Source organism: Onychomys torridus, chromosome 18, assembly GCF_903995425.1.
Source record: "Onychomys torridus chromosome 18, mOncTor1.1, whole genome shotgun sequence".
NCBI classification, from domain to species: Eukaryota; Metazoa; Chordata; class Mammalia; order Rodentia; family Cricetidae; genus Onychomys; species Onychomys torridus.
This window is the reverse complement of record NC_050460.1, coordinates 2,317,741-2,335,075: the sequence shown is the minus strand read 5'-3', so window position 1 is coordinate 2,335,075 and position 17,335 is coordinate 2,317,741. Positions and strand designations below refer to the sequence as shown.

Below are 17,335 nucleotides of genomic sequence, written 5' to 3'. Positions count from 1 at the left end.
GCTTGAATGCTAATGTTTGCCAGCAGACTGGAGCAGCCAGTCTATGCACTTACTACTGTTCTACTAAAATGACATGCCATAGAAATAGAGAACTGCCGCTAAGTCATACCACAAGTTCTGCATGGGAGATTCAGAAAGGCTTTGAGAACCAACACTTCAACCCTGGCTTTCCTCAGACTTAAAGTATGGTAATGATTTATTTATTTATCTATCCGTTGATTTATTCATTTATTGCTGGGGAATCTGACTACAGAATAAATCTCACCCTTTCAGAAAATCCACTTTGGATAAGGTGTAAATTTAAGTAAAGTTTGGAGGCTGAGCTGCTGTCAGCAGCCCAAACACTGTAAATTCCAGGTACTACTTAAGGACAAAACCTGACTCCAAAAGCAGACAAAGACCCTGATTCTTGCTCAATCATCCCCTCCTCTTCTTGGGAAAGTCCAGTGCTCTGGCTCCAAGGATACAAACATGGAACCCCAGTCAATCAATCGCGAGCAGATAGGTTCTCTCCAGGGAACTAGATGTCTTTCCAGTCCCTATGACCAAGTGAAATCCAACTTGTAACCCTAGGAATTTGGTATGCGTCAGAGAAAGTTCTCCCAGGAAAGGCTCAGAGGTCAAAGTTGTCAACCGGGCATTTTGAGAGATGACCCCGTGGTTGATATCTTGTTAAGTACAATCTAGCCCCGGTAGAGGCCAGGGCTAAAACACCCTGAGCTCTGTGCTGCTCCCCCTCTCTCGGTGTTCTGGGGTCATCCTAAAAGGGACTTCTTTAACACCTTTTGCCCGGTACACGCACGTGTCACTCTCCGGACCTGTCACCTGCCTCCTCAGTTCCTTGCACCCGGCTCTCCAACCCCAGTTCGGCCGCCCTGAGAGCTCTGCAATGGAGGAGCACTGGAAAAGGCCGCTTCTCTGTAGTGTGGACCTTAATAGGGAACCGAGGAGTTGACCCCAGTGCTGCACCTGTGAGGCCAAAACCCCAACTAAGACAGCACTCATGTCTCCCAGCCTCCCGCCCAAGCCCAAGCCCAAGCCGGAATCACCCTCCAGAGCCCACCCGCGATCGCCAGCGAGGGCTCCACAAGCGCTGTACATAGGCTCTCCAACTCTGGGCTCCAACTTGAGCGCCCAGCGCCCGAGTGGCTCCCGGGATAGAGAAGTTGCCACAAACTTCCCGGGCCCCTCTCCATTGCCTCCCGCCACCAGCCAAGCAGTGCTTGTCGGGATAGGACTGGGGAAGATGGATCAGGATAGGATGCTAAGTGGACTCCAGATCCAGAGCGCGACGTTTTCCACTCCACCCGTCACCTCGTCGCCTTCCCGGCACCAGGGCTCACGGAGCGGCTCCCTTACCCCGCTCGCCCGCTTAGGGCTTCCCCACTCCGCCTTTCTCCTCTAAAGAGGGCGGTCCCCACGACCTGGACGAAAGTGTCCAACTAGAGTCTGCCAGGCAGGTATGCAAGAAAAGCAAGGACACCAGGAAAGTACGCATCCCGGCCATGTCCCTCACTTCACCAGCCCAGTCCTCCCGAGTGCCTGCGCGCGCGCGAAAAGGGCCAGCAAGACCCCGGCTCGCGAGGGGCGCAAAGCCGCCCCAGCCGGGGCCGCGGAGAAGTTTGGATCGGTTCCGCATCCGCAGAAAACGGAGGCGAGCCGAGCAAGAGACCCAGAGCGTGAGCAGCACCGGCAGGGAGCAAAGGAGTGGGACTCACTCAGGCGTGGAACCGGGGCAGCGCGGGCCAGAGGTGCGGGCCGAGGCCGGGTCGGTTCCCCGCGCGGGCGCGCTGGGCGGCGGACTTCCCGGGTGGCGGCTGCAGCTGCTGCCACCTCCCCGCCGCCGAGCTGCGGCCGCCGCGGAAGTTAATGGCAACTTGACTTCAAGTTGTCTTCTCTCCCCATCCGAAGTAGGCGTTTAAAGGGGGCAGAGCGCAGCGAGCAGCAAGCGGGGAGCGCGCGGGGCCGAGGGGGAAGGGAAGGGGCGGGGGCGGGGCGGGGCGCGGGAGGGGGCGCGGGAGCCGCTCGGAGCCCACAGTGTACAAGGCTGCGCCGGCGATCGGGGCGCCCCCCCCACCGAGTCCCCCACACTGCTGGGGGGCGCGCGTGCGAGGCGCGCAGTGCAATCGTCGCTCGCCCGCGTGGGGGGCTCGCGGACCCCGCAGCGGGAGCGACCGGGCCGGGCCTGCCTCCCCCGCGCCGGCGGCCGCTTCTCCCCCTGGCGGCGGGATCCTGGGCGGCCGGTGGCTCCGAGAGCGCGCAGTGGAGCCCGAGCCGAGCCGAGCCCGAGCCACCGCGGCCGCCACATCCCCACGCGCCGCCCGGGTGCCGGGTCGCTGCGGGAGAGCGGCCCTGCGCGCCGCCAGGGTAAGTGTGGGCGCGCCCCGGAGCCCCCACCGCCCGGGCCCTCACCTGCACCCTTGTCGCCCGCTGCTTCCTCTTGTCGTTGTTTGCCTGGGCTTTGGGGGTGCGGAGCAGGGCACTGGTGTTTGTGCCAGCGGAGGAGGAAGTCAGGTGAGAGGCCCTGAGCACCCACCCCCCAAGCCAGCCTGTGTGGGGTGTGTCGCTCCCCAATAGGGGCACGCGGGCCAAGTTTTCCCCCCTCTTCAGTGTTTGATGGAGATCTTTCCTAGAGGAGGCCTCCCTTCAAACTGATGGGCTCTCCCTTCTTCCCATCCTCTTCTCTCTGGGTATCCCAGTCCTGGAGCTCTGCACCCCTAGTGAGGAGCATGTAACAGACGGAGGATGAGGGGGCCTCTTGCAGACCCCCTTCTCCGCCCCAGCCGTTTGTATTAGTGCCATTTTCCTGTCGGCAGCTATAGGTCGATGCAACCCACCAGAACGAGATGTTTAAGCTGATGTCTGAATCACCTCTGCCACCACCCACCCAAAAGATGGGGCAGAGGGGTCAAGAAATGCGGATTTCATAGGAAGAGAGGCAGGGCCCAGGGACCTTTCCAAGTGGAGAAAATCCAAAGATCTCTGAAAGATCAAACAAGCTGGAGGCTCGGAACCCCCGAGCTAAGGAGATACTGGACTCTGCTAACTTTAGCCCACTCCCCTGCCACTCCTCCCACCCCCCAGTTCTAAAGCAGCTATCAACTAACAGGTCTTTTGTTTCCTGTTGTGTCGCCTTTGGGAAATTTGCATTGAATATGACGACAGAAAATTACTACTGTTTACTCAAAGTTAAGGGGGTTGCAGAACGAAAACAGTTTTTACTTTTCTCTTTGTGTGTTTGGCAAGGAGTGGAGCTGTTAGGTTCGTGGCAGGAATTGCAGAAGCTCAGTTGTAAAAAAAAATAATAATAAGGACTGTAGAACTGCCTAGGTCTGTTTTTAGCAGCTGCACTTTCTTGAGTTCTTTCACATAAAGCTTGCTCTCTCATTAAGTCCCCATAAATAATTGTGTGTGGAGCGAAGGCAGTTAGGGCGGCGGGATTGAGATTGCTAGGAGATCCAACCCTCCAGCGCAGAGCTGTTTGCAGGGAAGTTCCTGGAAAGTGACTGTGGGCTGAGAATTCAGTTTTTCCTAAAAGCTCTGTCAGGTCCTCTTCTGTCGGTTGCCTGTGAATCAAGCACGACAAGGTGGGTGACTAGTGATTTGAACCTTTTAAGCAAACACTTCAACGGTGCTGTGTTTTTTGTGAGGTCATTCTAAATGAAGCAAAATGACATGGTTCCGATGCTTCCTGAGAGCCCCCTCCCCTGTCTATTCTGTCTTTTTTCAGGGGATCATCATTTTATGCAAGAGACCATCCCAAAGACACAGGATATAAACAAATATGAACTGGTTTGTTCATCTGGGAAACTACACCCCTGCCCCCAAGAGCCCCCCCCCCCCCTTTCCGGAAAGCAAAGCCAGCAGCTACCAGTGATTGCAGTGGGCAAAACAATGTAAAACGTGAGTTTCCCTTCTTGGCTCACTTTCTTTCCCTTACACATCCTGGGTAACATCAGATTTTCTTGCCTTTATTTGCCAAAATGCTGAATTGCCTAACTACTACCAGTGTCTTCACTGAGGACAGCAGGATAGGAATAGAGGACCCCAAAACACGCTCAGCCTCTGCTGATTATTATTATGGAAGCCTGAAGTGAAGCTTAACAGAAACTTGAGAATCAAATATATATTAACTTTTTTCTCTTTTATACATTCATATCTTTACCTAGTAGTTCAGATTATCTGCTAAACCCCATAATTTAGGATAAGATCTCTCCTGACTTAAAGTAAGAGGGAATTTTGCTCCCAACATTCCAAATTTCCTTTTCTTCCATCCCTAACTCTGTACAGGCAGAGTCTAGGCTCTCTCAGTGTAAAGACACACTCACCAAGGTGCCATATACTCACACAGAACCATATACACATGCACAAACACAGGAATGCACACACACAAATCTTTAAAAAAAAATGACCAGATCTGCCAGGCAGTGAGTGGTGGCACACGCCTTTAATCCCAGCACTCGGGAGGCAGAGCCAGGCGGATCTCTGTGAGTTCGAGGCCAGCCTGGGGTACCAAGTGAGTTCCAAGAAAGGCGCAAAGCTACACAGAGAAACCCTGTCTCGAAAAACCAAACCAAAAAAAACCAAAAAAACAAAAAAACCCCAAGAAAAAAAAAGACCAGATTTACGTATTTTTTTTATAGCATCCAGCCTGAAGTGGTATAATTGTTTAAAGATATTTTAATCATCTTATTCTATGTATGTGGGTCTTTTGCCTACATGTATGTCTTTTCACCATCTACGTGCTGGTGGAGGCCAGAAAAGGGTATCTGTATTGGATCCCCTGGGACTGAAGTTACAGATGGTTGGTTGTGAGCTGCCATGTGGGTACTGGGAATGAACCAGAGTTTTTTAGAAGAAAGACAATGCTCTAAAGCACTGAACATCTCAATAGACTCCATTAAATTTTTCTAACAAATCCAAATGTAATGTAAGTAGTTGAACAACAAGTACATCTGAAACATGACAAAAGATAGATAATAGCAGTTAATATCAGTAGCCACACTGATTATTTCAGAGAAGAGATAGTACAGTATGGCCTTCTATACAACATACAAGGAGTGGGCTAAAGCGACATTGGCTTTTGTTAGAGGGAAATAACAGGAGACCGTGAGAAGATCACTACGTGGGTCATCCAGGGAAAGCTCTGAAGCAAGGAGAGAGACTTCTTCCCCTCCCTGACCCTGTGCAACCCTGAGCATGCCTGGTCTCTGAAACAGAGGAAACTGGGCCCCTGAGCTGACATGGTGGGTAGAGGTGTTCGCCACCAAACCTGCCTACTGACTGTGGTCCCCGGGGCCAAGATGGTGGAAGGAGAGAACCAACTCCTGAAAGTTGCCCTCTGACCTCTACACAGGAACCACACCCACCCATCCAATAAACAAATGTAACTTTAAAATTTGTTTTTAAGGAAATGAAAATAAAGGCTGAGGATCGGATTAGAAGTTATTTTTATTGCTAATTCATCCCGTCAAACCTTCAGAGATCATTTATTCAGAAGACTTAAGTGGATACCCTCATAATGAATTTGGGGTTCAGAGCTTACCACAGAATAGAGTCCAGTTCAATTCCCACAGTGTTTACTATGGGAATGAGTAAATGATTTTCAAAGTCATTCATTCTGTCTTTGTGTACTTTACTTTTTTTTTTTTTTTTTTTTTTTTTCTCAAGCTGTACAGAATTGGTGCTCCTGACGCTCACAATCATTATTTATAGTCTGGTGTTTGTAACAGAACAGAGTGAATTCAACAGGCTGGGCTTTTGGCTTGATTAACAATTCAGATTTCTAGTAGCCTATGATTAGCCACAAGTGCTTTCTCAGCCTGTGCCTTTTCACTCCAGGACTTCAGCTGATGGAACAGTCACCAACTTGCAAGTTTTATGTACTCCCCATTGTGACCCCAAAGAAATCCTCAAGTTGCTTTTGTGAGATTTTTACTACAGCAATCTGGAGGTGTCATGCTGGCATTTGTGAGGTGACATACATCATTTGGGTACAACAGTATTCTACCAGGACTCCTGTGGCTCCACTGAGTCATCACAAGATAACTGGTGTTCAAGACAGAGATCTAAGGACTCCTGTTCTGCATGTGACCCTTGCTCTGGTGGACTGCCATCTAAACTGTTCTGTTCTGCCACTCTGTGGCCCAAGTCTTCCATGTCCTGGGTGAGAATTGCCAGAATGGTACCAACTTACAGGGAGACACAATGTGACCCTCTCAGTGAGGAACAACCCCCACCAGAGTAAGTCAACCCCATCAGTTTTACATTAGTATTTTACACTGACTAATGTTACACATTTTCCTTTTTCTCAACATTTGTTTCCCTGGCAAAAGTATGATAAAATAGAACTGTAATTAATATTTATCTAAAGATGTCAATCTAGTTCAAAATCTGAACGTTGACCTTGAGCAATCACATCTCACATTGTTATTAACAAATGGTTTATATATCCTTGTAATACAAAAATATTTGTTCATTCACCATTTGCCCCATATTTTCTTCATTCAATAAATATTCTTAAGTACCGAGTAAAATCAGGAGGAGCTCTGTTAGAAGCTGAGGATAAGGACATTAAGAGTTCTCTTCAAGACAGTATTTTCCTATTGGGCAGGGAAAAGCCTTTGCAATGCTAATAGAGGAACTGGGGCCTATGGGAACACCTGGGGTGAGCAAACATCCTAGCTAGAGGCATTGAAAGAAGTTCCAGGGAGGAATTGACAAGAGCTAAGTCTTAGGCTAAGTGGGGTTCCTTTAAGAACCAAAAGATAGGAAGGAAGGGTTTCTGAAGCAGAGCTTAGTGTGGACACTAGCCCTTGTTGGGAACTGTGAGGAATTCAGTAAACCTTGAAGTTCACTGAATATATGTAAAGACTGAACTCAAACTGGTCCACGTTGTGAAAGGCTGTGCGTATGTTCTTTGGAGTTGGATCATTACATACTCCTAGGACTGAAACTTTTAATTTTCACCTGGTGAAGCATAAATGTAAGTGAACCAAACTGACCAAATTAAGATCATTAACAGTGATGCCATATTAATTACTTCTTCTCATTGCTGTAGTAAAACATCTCACAAAAGCAACTTAAGGATTTCTTTTGGGTCACAATGGATAAGACAGGAGCCCGAGGCATCTGCTCACATGACATCTGTAGTCAGGAAGGAGAGAGACAGAGACACAGACAGACAGACACGCTGGATTCAGTTCACCTTTGTCTTTTTATTCAGTCCAGAACCCTAGACCATCGGATACTGCTGCCCATATTCAATATGGGTCTTCACTTTTCAGTTAAACCTCTCTGGAAACAGTCTCATAGACACACTGAGAAGTAAGTTTCCACGGTGATTATAAATCCAGTCAAGTTGACAGATAAGATTAACCATCAAAGGAAGAATTGCAATGGTCTGAAGAATGTATTTTGTCCAAACGAAACATCAGACCTTCCACTTTCTAAAGATAAGCTAAATCTGATGTTTATATGAAAAATTGAAATAGTAAATTGTCAGCTTAACTACATGTTAAAGTACACTTAAGCTGATTTTGGCCTGTAGACATGTTTTGTGAAGTTTATGCATGTGCATGTCTAGTGAGGCTGGACTCTTCAGTAATAGCGTCAAATTACATTTTAGTTCAGACTGTCTTATAGTCATAGTCCCTAGACTTTTGATGATTTTTTTTTATTTTAAAAATTGACTTAGGGACTGGCAAGATGGCTTAGCAGATAAAGGTACTTGCTGCCAAGCCTTACCATCAGAGTTGGATGCCTGTGACCTTTACCTTAGAAGGAGACCTCCACACATGTACCATGGTTCATGCACACATATTACATATATAAATAAATGTAATAAAATTATATTGTAAAAATAAATGAATAACTAAAATTTGACTCCTCAACAGTTAGGCATGGATGGAGGAGGGAACCAAGGGTCTTTACCCCTCACTGCTGGACTGTTTCCTACTGATAGATTCACGGGTAGTAATCACCTTCAGTTGTGTACCCACTGATGGTCCCACCAGGCTTCAGTGGTTAGATCCAATCCAATGCTCACACAAGATGGCCTTAGCTAAACTAAATGGGTCACAAAGTAAACAAAAGATCATAAAACTGGGAAAGGACTGATAGGTATGGGATTGGGGCTTGGTGGGCCTGAAGGGAGATGAGAAAAGGAGAAAGAGTAAATTAAAATATATTATATACATGTATGAAATTGTCAAATAAATCATTCTGGAAAAATAATCTCACTAATTACTCATCCTTCCTGTTTCTTGCTTTGAGGCCATATTTATCAGCTCCTCAAACATCAGAAATGTATGACAGTAACCCCCCCCACTTTCCTATGAACCCTAAAAATACTAGAAACAATGCTTCTCATTGTGGTGGGTATTGTGTTCCCTGAAATATTATGTGTTCCCCGAAATAAACAAATCTGGGGTCAGAGAACAGACAGCCACTAGAATAAAGCCAAAAATGGTGGCTAGAAAATGGGAAGAGTAAGTTATAGCAGAAGTTGGGCGGTGGTGGTACACGCCTTTAATCCCAGCACTTGGGAGGCAGAGCTAACGGATCTCTGAGTTCAAGGCCATTTTAGAAACAGCTAAGCTTGGTGACACAGCCTTTAATCCCAGAAACCCAACCTTTAATCCCAGGGAGTGGGGGCAGGAAGAGAAAGGTATATAAGGCATGAGGACCAGGAACTAGAGGAGAAAAGCATGTAGTTAGTTAAACATTTGGTTGGTTAAGTGTTCAGGCTTTGGAGCAACACAGTTCAGCTGAGAGCCATTGGGATGAGGACTCGGAAGCTTCCAGCCTGAGGAAACAGGATCACCTGAGGAACTAGCAAGGTGAGATAGCTGTGGCTTGTTCTGTTTCTCTGATCTTCCAGCATCCACCCCAATAACTGGCCTTGGGTTTGATTTTATTAATAAGAACCTTTAAGATTCATGCTATATCTCATAAAGCATGCTGTGCAATTTCTTGTGAGTTTAGCATATCCATATTATTTTTTCTTTTAAAGATTGTGTGTGTGTACACATATGCACTTGTGTCCTGGAAGGCCAGAAGAGCCCACTGGATTGCCTAGCGCTGGAATTGCTGGTGGTTGTGAGCCACAGCTGGGAAACGAACGTGGGTCTTCTTAAAGATCAACACAAGCACACTTAATCATTGAACAATCTCTCCAGTTCTGGGTCTTTAAATTCTTAACAACTTGGTTCCAACAGTCATAATTTTATTCAGGTTTCTTGACTTAAAAAAGTCACCAAAGTTGACTTTGGTTTTTGGGGTTTTTATTTTTGTTTTTATTTTATTTTTTTTTTTTTTGCTTTTGGTTTTGGTTTCTTGGTTTTTCTAGAGAGGATGTCTCTGTGTAGCTCTGGTTGTCCTGAAACTCACTTTGTAGACCAAGCTAGCCTCAAACTCAGATCAGTCTGCCTCTGCCTCTTGAGTGCTGGGTAAAGGTGTGTGCTACCATCACCTGGAAACTTTTATTGTGTAAATTATACACAGTAAGAAACTAAACTATCTTCTTTGTGTGTTTCATGAATTTTGAAGGTGAGGGGCCACATAACCAAATTCTATTTTAAGCAAAATAAGCACCCATGGGCAAACACAGCCTATGGTGTCCAACTGCCTGGATTGAAAGCCTCGTTACTTGTTACTTCCTGTGTGGCCATGAGCAAGGCAGCTTGCTGCCTCAGTTTCCTCATATTGTGATTGGGACAGTGGTTTATTCGTCTGTAGGAACTGCTGGGTAGACAATCTTCAGCCACAGAGTACAGGCTCAAGACAATAGCTGTTCCTTTTTGTCATTGGTTCTCTTTGCCATGATTATTCTAATTGAAATGAAGGTCAGGGCAGGACAAGAAAAGCAGAGTGAACTGAATATGGTACAAGGTGGGGGTGGAGGAAGGGCTACCAGTATGCATCCACGGTGGGCTTGGCACAGTCTGATGGTAACTTCAGCCACCATTTCTGAGATTGTTTTGGTTTTTTGCTTTTTGTTTTTTTGAGACATGGTTTCTCTGTGTAGCCCTGGCTGTCCTGGAATTCACTCTTTAGACCAGGCTGTTCTTGAACTCACAGAGATCCTCCTGCCTCTGCCTCCTGAGTACTGGGATCAAAGGCATGTGCTGCCACCATCCAGCTCATTTTTAGATTTTTTTTTTATGTAAAGATTTTGGAAGAGATGTTTTATTATTAAAAAAAGTTTCATATATAATGGATCAGAATGCAACATTTTACATGATTTTTTTTATATAAAAAAATCTGCTAACTTTTGTCATTGTTGGTTGCTGTTGCAGCTCCGGTCCCCTTCCTCTATGTGTCTAGTTAACAGATGTGGTCCTTACCTGCCCTCACCACTGTGCTAACCTGCTGCCCTTCTCCTACCCAGCAGCCATGGCTGAAATGGCTGAAACCACCTTGCCTAAAATCAATAAGGCTGGCTTTCCAAAAAAAATTAAGGCAAACTCTTCTAAAAATGGCCAAGTGGATGCTTGGTAGTCAGAACTATAGTCTTCCATCCACTGCTGCACATTTTGGAGAAATACTTAGATGAAAAGGGCCCAAAATGCTACATTGCAGTGGTAAACTCAGGCTAGGAAAATCTCAAGACAGGGCCTGAGAAATACCTTGGATGCTCACAGTCTGCAGGGGTGACCTCATCCATTTGAGGGTAAACATTAAACACCTTCTATGTGTGTTTCTTAGTCAATGTTCAATTGCTGAGAAGAGACACCATGACCACAGCAACTCTTATAAAAAAAAGCATTTAATTGGGGCTTACTTACAGTTTCAGAGGTTTAGTCCATTATTAGCCTGGCAGAAAGCATAGAGGCATTCAGGCAGACATGGTTCTGGAGGAGCTGAGAGTTCTACATCTGGATCCTCAGCAGCAGGAAGAGAGAGAGAGACACTGGGCCCAGTTTGAGCATTTGAAACCCCAGTGTCCACCTGTGATAACACATCCTTCAACATGGCTATACCTCCTAATCCCTGTCAAGTAGTGCCATTCCCTGATGACCAAGCATTCAAATCATTCCTATTCAAACCACCACAGGGTGCCATAAAGGTGGCAGAGCCCCAGGTGATCTGTGCTCTGTGCTCTGTGCTTTGCCGGTCACTGGGCTTTGAGATTCATTCTCACTTTGAGATCCTCTCACACATAGCTAGGAAGGATAGCACTCACATATAACCCCAGACCTAGGAGGCAGAGGGATTAAGTTCTGGAATAAGACCCACAGTAAAACACTGTCTAAAAGACATAAAAGTAAACAAAAATAAAAAACTGGATAAATAACCTGGAAGTAGTTTTAGGCAATTGAGAAGTCAACCAAAGATCTAGTTATGATTGATACAGGCAGGTCTAGACTTCACTATGGAGACCAGGGTGGCCATGAACTGACAGATCCTCCTGCATAGCCTCCCAAGTGCTGGGTTTAAAAGCATGTACCACTATACTCTGCTTAGTTTATTTAATAATCGTTGGTTGACATAGTCTATTACATGTAATGTCCACCTCAGCCTGGATCTCTTCATGCTTGGTTCTTTTAAGGGTTTGGAGCCTAAGGGAGACCCTTTAGCAGACAATGAACAAGTAAGCAGGCAGCAGTTTGAAACAAAACAGTACTAGTTCCCTGTTGTAAGACACAGCTAAGGTGTGTGTTTCCTGTGTGTGATGAATTTTAAGCCTTTTATTTTATTTTATTTTATTTTATTTTTTGTGAATGAAGGTACTGTGATTTTCTTAAACTCATTCTAAAATTAATTGTATAGTCTTCTTAGAATTGATTGGTTTCAAATGACTTAGCCACACCAAGCTCCCCACTCCTTTGCCTTCACCAAAGCAACACAAAGAACAAAGAAAAGGTCCTCAACAACGGAGCCAGAATAACTAGGTATCTGGGAGGAGCCGGGCATGGCTTGATAGGGACCTTGCACCAAACTCAAAATCTGTTAGTCATAGGATCTGGAATTAAGTGTAGAAGCTTGGGGGCAAGTGAAATGACTCAGTGTGTAAGAGTGCTTGGTAGACATACTGCTATTAGAGTTGAGCTACTGAGAGAAAACACTGTTTTCCTGACTTTCACATCTCTCAGAGAAGAACCTGATTGGCACACTTAGGTCCATCATCCACTCGTGGTCTAATACACTGACCAGAGGCAGGATCATATGTAGGGAAGCATGTAGCATCTTTCATCCATGTGAAAGTAGGATTAAAAATGGCATTTCCAGATGATGCTCCCTCTGCATTTCTTCTGCAGCAGATTGGAGGCAATGTGGGGAAATTGTGTGCTTGGTAGTGGTAGTTTCTCAAGGCTGTACTATTACTGCTTCCTTGATGATCTCGTATCAGCATCTCTTTCTGCATATTCACATATTGACTGATATGTCTTAAAAGCCATAAACATAAGTGGTTCATTTTACAAATGGGCACATTTATTTGCAAATTATTAGCCAAGATCTATCCATGTGCAGACATGCTTTGTTTCAGTCTGAATATACAATAAAATTATTTTAAATAACTTTAATCAACTTCAAAAACAGCAAATTCCAAGACAATTAGGTTAACTTTAAGAACTCGTATTTATTGAGTTAACAGATGGTAAATTAAAAAACAATGAAGCTAATTTTTAAAATCATTCATTGAATAAAAAAAAAACCAGACTTATTTGACAAACTGTTTTTAAGCTGGTTTTTCATCCTAGTAAGCATATTTTAAGATTCCAATTTGGGGAACTTCTGGAAAGATACCAAATGAGTTGCAGTCTATGAACACTCTTCTATTGAATTACTTTTTTAAAAGCTTTAGAATCATCTGAAAAATAATTTTATGTATCAGCAATAAAAATACAAGAAATAAGCATTTCTAGCTATTGGGCAGATGAGGCATGTGCTTCTTCAACTCCAGTGTGTTCCTGTGGTCCTTCACCTACCCAGGGATTTCCTGTGCCTGCAGAATGAAGCCCTTGCTACATTTCTGTACCTTTCAGGTCAGACAGAAAATTTGTATCTGTGAGCTCTTCTAGCTGAGATGTGCCAGTAGACTGAAATAGCGTTAGCTCTGCTAACATCTTCCCCTCTGGTCTGTTCTCCCCAGCCCTCCAGTTGTAAAAGGCCAAGCATATTCTGAATTAACTGAGAAGGGATGGTTTTTGTTGGTGCACCCAGCAGCATGGGATTGAGGTCCTTCACCGTTCACACTAGCTTGGGATTCCTTGACAGTTCTTAGACTAGAGCAATAAACACACCACAGCACAAGAAACTATACCTGCTTCCTGTGTGAGAATTCAGTCACGTGACTTCCCCAGATTTTATACATAGAATTAGAGATAACACCACTGTTTCAGTAAGAGAAATAATTGCACTGTACTTGATACTAGTTTAATATGAGAACTGAACTGCTGAGGTAGAAATGGAGGTGTTCTATTAAAACATTTGGGACAGATTGGTTTATTTTTAAATTGTTTTTACATGTGCTTATTTATTGGTCAGGGACATGCCAAGGAACACAGAGGACAATTTGTGAGTCTTGGTTCTCTCCTTCCACCATGTGGATACCAGGGATTGAATTTAGGTCATCCAGCCTGGCAGCAAGCACTTTTCCTGGCTGAGCATCTCCATGGCCAGGAATATATCAGTGTACATGGCTAATTGATCAGCAGTGGCCTGGGCTTTCCTTTATGGTGACAACTTGGAAACTGTGACATAATTTGTTTTATAGCCTTAGAAACTCTGCCTAAGATCTATTGTTATATATATATATATATATATGTGTGTGTGTGTGTGTGTGTGTGTGTGTGTATCACTAATTAATGGTTAAAACTGTAATTTACTGATTTATAAATGTATTAGTTATATTTTGAGTTGGCATATGAAAACATCACTGAAAAGACTATAGTCAAAGACAAATTTTATCATTGAAATTTTAGCCTTAGGCCGTTTCCCCCATGAAATAATTGGTTTTGCAATAACCTCTTGATAATCTGAGGCTTCTTGGTGATGTGGTTAGAACAACATAGCAAGAGAGACAGTTGTTTTTCCAAACAAGAACAGGTAAAAACAAGAACTTATCCTGTAAGTGAAAGAAACACAGAAAGTACATTTCTGTAGACATCAGTGTTACAGAGGGGGTGTCTGAGTCATTTCTAAGGAAATAAATAAAAATTAAAAGAAAAAAAGAGAGACCCTAGGTAGACAGGTTGTGCGTTTCAGTGTAGAATGTGTGCTCCGTCAGGGCAGCAAATGTCACTTTCCTACAACCCTACCACTAACAGGGTTAGCACAAAGTATTACATCACACATACTATTAGTGTTTTATTTAAGTGTGTCTTAGATTTATGAGTAAAATAAAGGGTTCTCCCCGCAAAATGAAGCAGATGAACTAGAAGAAAATAATGAAAATTACAACAGAAGACATCAGTTTGTCCACAAAACTTGTGTTGGTGGCACTAGAGAGATGGCTCAGTGGTTAAGAGCACTGGCTGCTTTTCTAGAGGACCTGAGTGCAGTTTCCAGCACCCACATGGCTGCTCACAACTGCCTGTAACTTCAGCTCTGGGACAGCCAACACCTGGTCTCCCAGGGCACCTGCATTTATATGTATATGTCCACATACAGATTTGTGTGTATATAATTAAAAATATAAATAAATCTTGTGTTTGTTTTTTTTGAGAAAGGGTTTCTCTACATAGCTCTAGCTGTCCTGGAACTTACTATATAAGCTGCCCTCAAACTCAGAAATCGGCCTGCCTCTGCCTCTTGAGTGCTGGGATTAAAGGTGTATGCCACAATGCCCAACTTTAAAAGAAATCTTTTTAAAAACTGCTAACATTGTAAGGTTTTTATAGCAAAATGAAGGAATGCATATGCATGCCTTTCATAGGTGGTAGGTTTTAAAATTTCTAGAACAAAGAAATGCCTGCATGTACATATGAAGAAAACATGCACCACAGGTCTCCTCGAATGTGGCCCATTGGCCTGTTTTGCAGTGCTGAGGTAGAATCCAGGTCCCTGTGCATACCAGGCAAGTGCTCCATCCTTGAGCCACAACCCATTCTTTGGTTCTCTGAGACAGGTTTAGGTTGGCTTGAAGTCACCATATAATGCAAACTGGCCTCAAACTCTTAATCCCCCTGCTTCAGCTGCCCCTCTCCCCAGGTAATGGATGGTAAGTGTGCACCACTATAACCAGCTTGTCATCAGCCTTCTTAAAAATCAAACCCTTTTTTTAATTCAAAGACTTGAAAAATTTTCCATGTTATTTTAGGAGAAACCAGTTTGATTCTGCATGTTTTACACCAATTATTAGCTAATTTGTGAAAGCAGCTAAATAAACTTTAAAAATCTTCCAGGTATCAGAAAACATAGCAACTAGGAGGTGTTTCTGCAAAAATCTGAGTGAAGTGTCGTCCCTAATTCCGGGGGCTGGGGGCCAGGAACAGCAGAACAATTTAGGAATGGGAAATTTCATTTTGAAAGGTTCAGCACCAAGGGTGAAGATGGAGTCGTAAGCGGATCAAGTTCAATGACATCCAAGTGAATAGAGAACTGACACTGTGAGTGGAGAGCAGTGTGTTCCATGCAGTTCTGAGAAGGAGGCTGAACTAATGACAGAGGACAAGGAGGTGGTGTTCAGTCACTGAACAGCAATGCATTTCACGGTACTTGATGACAACGCCATGTAGGCACCAGCAGAATTGAAAACCTGTTGTTTTTTTTTCTTAATAATTACAGAAGATAAAAACTAAATAAAACATAGTCTGCCAAAAGGGCAGAATGGATAGGAAACAATAAGGAACTACAGAAAAGTCTAATCAGTATTAAACATTATGAAATATATAATCTAAATTTTCCTGTTCAAATGGAAAGATAAAAATGAAAGTCCAGTGGTTTGATGTGGTATTAGAAGAGTCACACCTAAAGGAAACAATACAGGGAGTTTTCAGTGGTTAAAGCTTGTTCTGTCTTATAGTTTTTATATTCAAAGTACAGATGGCAAAATAATAATTAAGAAGGATTTTGAGAGGAGGGGACACAAGAGACGCTGGATGGAGATGAGGGAGGAACAGGAGTGATTCACATATGAAATTCTTTAAAATACAAAACTATTAAAAATGTAAAAATAGACACATAAATTTTTCAAGTATATACAGCATGATGGATATCAAGTAAAACAGACACTTTTTGTCAGGAAAAACAAAATGGTGAACAGTAGTTTGGGCAGGTGATTCAGTGTTAAGTAAAATGCTTAAAGTAAACTAGAAAAAAATGACTGTTTTCTAGTCATCAATAGTGTAATTAAACAATAAAGGAATAATGGCATTAAAGAGTATATAGTAAAAACTATAAACAAAACATAATTTATATATTCTAAACTTTTTATTAATTTTTCTGACAATTTTGTGCACGTATACATTATGTTCTGATGGTTCTCTCTCTCTTTCTACCCCTGTTGCCCTCCCCCATCCCTGCCAGCCCCTTTGCCAGATTCATGACTTTTGTTTTATTTTGTTACATATTTAGTTTAACTAGGGTGATCTGTGTACACTGGAACTGTCCACTGGATGGGGTAATCAGTGGCACACAGCTGAGGGCCATGGTTTCCAGCGCCCTGCCCAGTACAGGCGTCCCCAGCTCCTGTGCCATTGAGTTCATGATTGTAATGGTTGTGATCAGTCCAGGAGATAAATTTTGTAGCTCTTTTCTTGCATTCTTTCCACTGCCTCCTCCAAAATGTTCCTTGAGTCATAAAAGATGGTGTGAATGTCTTGTTCAGGCCTGAGCAGTCTTCCATTATTCTGTGTGGTGATATTGTATTCCCCAATATATTGTGCACCCTAATAAGCTTATCTGGAGTCAGAGAACAGAACAGCTGCTAGACAGACACAGAGGCCAGAAAATGGCGGTACTCACACCTTTAATCCTAGCCTTCTGGAAGCAGAGATCCATCTGGTTCTCTGTGAGTTCAAAGCCACACTGGAAATAGCCAGGCATGATGACTCATGCCTTTAATCCCAGGAAGTGATGGCAGAAAGCAGAAAGGTATATAAGGCATGCAAACCGTGAACTAGAGGCTGGTTAAGCTTTTAGGCTTTGAGCAGCACAGTTCAGCTGAGATGCATTTGGATAAGGACTCAGAAGCTTCCAGTCTGAGGCTGGCGAGGTGAAGTGGGTGTGGCTTGTTCTGCTTCTCTGATCTTCCAGCATTCACCCCAATACCTTGCTCCAGGTTTGTTTTAATTAATAAGACCTTTTATGATTCATGTTACAATTCTGTTTTTGTTTTGTTTTGTTGTTTTGAGATAGGTTCTCTTTACCTAGCTCTGACTGTTCTGGA

General features: G+C 43.9%; 1 protein-coding gene across 2 annotated transcripts in view; it reads right to left on the bottom strand.

Annotated features, from left to right (window-relative positions):
• Satb1 (SATB homeobox 1) overlaps window positions 1-2,436 on the bottom strand; it is a 92,305-nt gene extending 89,869 nt beyond the window's left edge. The window contains exon 1 of one of the 2 annotated variants that reach the window (XM_036167561.1): window positions 2,413-2,436. The gene's annotated coding sequence lies outside the window, so the exon portion shown is untranslated. Of the gene's footprint in view, window positions 1-1,718; window positions 1,895-2,412 lie in introns of those variants that run through there. The other variant, XM_036167559.1, reaches the window with a different exon arrangement.
• Window positions 2,437-17,335: the final 14,899 nt, after the last annotated feature.